This window comes from Uranotaenia lowii, chromosome 1 (genome assembly GCF_029784155.1).
Source record: "Uranotaenia lowii strain MFRU-FL chromosome 1, ASM2978415v1, whole genome shotgun sequence".
NCBI lineage: Eukaryota > Metazoa > Arthropoda > Insecta > Diptera > Culicidae > Uranotaenia > Uranotaenia lowii.
In genome coordinates, this window is record NC_073691.1 from 89898847 (window position 1) to 89901561 (window position 2715).

Genomic DNA, 2715 nt, shown 5'->3' on the forward strand with positions numbered 1-2715 from the left:
TATCCATTTACGATTGAATTCGAACGTTTTACTAGGTTATTATTGAATCATCATATGCGAACAAAATAAAATATTTGTTTCAGAAATAAAAAGGTTTGTCCAACGCAAAGCATTAGACGTGTATCGCTTGCATTTCCACTCCGAATCAACACTTATCATTTCTCACAATAATCGAACTGCAACGAAATATCCCACTGTTCGAATATGTAAAAAAAAACTTTGGTTCTTATACATTTCGTCTCACAATTGACGGCGTGCGAATAAAAAAAGAACCGCAGCGCGTTTCGTACACCACACCCCCCTTTCCATACAAAACATCGCAAAACAAAAACCTAGTACACGCTAGAAATCATTAAACCATTTACGATTCAAAAATAACCATTTTTTACCTTTTCCCGGGAAATGTCATTTTATGAGTTCTCCTTGAGAAGTCATAAAATGACTTCTAGGGGAGAAGTTCGAATATGGTTATTTTTCAATCGTAAATGGTACACGCAGAAAAATATATTGTATAATTAATACAATTTTGATCGAAAATAATAAAAATTTTGGTTGGGAAAAAGCACAAATATATTTTGAATCCATTCTATAAAATATATCGATTCAATTTTAACTTATCGTTTTTGTCAAAATAATATATGCCCTTTTTAAAAATGAATTCAATTTATTGTCGAATTATTACAATTTTTGGGTGAAAATTAAAGAGCGTGTGCCATTCAAAATAACAAAATTTCTTTCGTTCATCATTACAAAATGTTTTTGGTTTGATAAAATCCATTTTTATTTTTAATTAAATGTAGAAAAAAGTACTGCGATTTCAATATTTTCTTATTAAATTATTCATAATAATATTTATTTACAATTTAATTGACACAAATCACAATATTCACTGCATTTGAGAATCATTCAATTTTTCCAAAATAATCTTGGCCCGGAGCATATTGGTCATCCGTTTGCTGTAGACGACTCCCGCAGCGATTGTTCCGGAGACCGTTGGGAGTGCTGCAACAAAATAGAAATAAGTCAGCCAAGCTGGAAGCTGATTTTTTTACTATAATTACCTTGATACCTACGATTTAAAATTGCCATGACCGACTTCGCGTTTCGGGTTGATCTCCTACCCAACCGTGAATTGTTCAAGGGTCTTTTGTCGGTGGTTAGGATCACCGGTTGAGCATCAATCCGGCAGAAGATTCATCTGCAAAGAAATATTAAGAATTAAAGAAATAATAATTAAATACTTATAGAAGCTACGGTGACTAACTGCGACTTACATTTTCCAGGGACACACTTGGAACAAATGATTTCCTGTTTCGAAGCAGCAGCCGCTGCGATTCCACGGCTCGGAACGACCTCAAATTCGCCATCTATGCCCGTTATTGCTTGCTTATTTTTCTTCTTTGCTAATTATATCCTTTTTGACGTCTGTTGAAAAACACGTTTATTTGAATAACCTCAATTTTAGTTAATAATAAACCAAATTCGAAATTTGAAAACTACAAAAATTTTAATTACTGCCCTCTCCAATACACAATGGCTTGGATTTGTCATTTTGGGTAATATTAACAAAACATCGGATTTCGTTTCGAATCGAATTTTATATAAAAGCTACCCACTAAACGTGCATTGATATCAAAAAAATAAATAAAAATACGTTTTGTTGAATCGACTCCCCATTCTTTTTCTGCGTGTAGCATCCTAGAAGTAAGAAAATGGTTATTTTTTAAACGAAATATAAAGAGCAATATTGCGGAATTGAACGTTATGATAGACTTATCGACAAAATTAAGCAAAAACACGGTTTACAAATATGTATGTTCTCAGTGATGGAATATGGTAGCTTCTGTTTCCAGTCAGCTGCCAAATCTCACCTCATCAAGCTCGAGCGTATCCAGTACCGTTGTCTCCGCATCGCTCTGGGCTGTATGCCTTCAACGCATAACATGAGTCTTGAAGTTTTGGCTGGAATACTCCCTCTTAAAGATCGATTCAATTTACTATCACTCCGGTTCCTCATCAGGTGTGAGGTCATGAACCCATTGGTGATTGTGAATTTCGAAAGGTTACTCGAGCAAAATCTTCAAACTAGATTTATGTCTATATACCATGTCCTCATGTCAATGCAGGTAAACCCTTCTTCATATTCTCCAACTCGTGTTTGTAGCCCAGACTACGATCATTCTTCTGTCCAGTTTGATTTGTCTATGCAGCAGGAAATTCGTGGAATCCCGGTCTCGCATCGCCCTCTACTGATTCCAAGAATTTTCGAAGCTAAATATAGACACGTCGATGCTGATAAAATGTACTTTACCGATGGATCACTTATAGAGGAAACAACAGGATTTGGAGTATTCAACTAAATATCTAGCGCCTCTCACAGTCTCCAGTCACCATGCTCTGTATATGTAGCGGAGTTAGCAGCTATTCACTGGGCTTTAGACAGTGTCACTTCACGGCCAGTTGGACACTACTATGTTGTAACGGATAGTCTGAGCTCTGTTGAAGCAATCCATTCAATAAAACCGGGAAAGCACTCGTGCTTTATCAAAACGTCGCTTTACCATCACCTTTGTTTGGGTTCCCTCCCATTGCTCAATAGTGGGCAATGAGAAGGCAGACTCTCTGGCAAAGGTGGGGGCGATGGAAGGCGACACGTATCCACGTGAAATCGTCTTCAACGAATTTTACTATTTGGTTCGAAGAAACTCTCTTGTC

At 36.4% G+C, this 2715-nt stretch overlaps 1 long non-coding RNA gene across 1 annotated transcript; it reads right to left on the reverse strand.

Moving 5' to 3' along the window:
* Window positions 1-919: 919 nt before the first annotated feature.
* LOC129752231 (uncharacterized) lies at window positions 920-1515 on the reverse strand. The gene is made up of 3 exons (XR_008738860.1): window positions 1275-1515; window positions 1074-1198; window positions 920-1002 (listed from the first exon to the last, which is right to left on the reverse strand). It is a non-coding gene; the product is annotated as an uncharacterized LOC129752231 (long non-coding RNA).
* Window positions 1516-2715: the final 1200 nt, after the last annotated feature.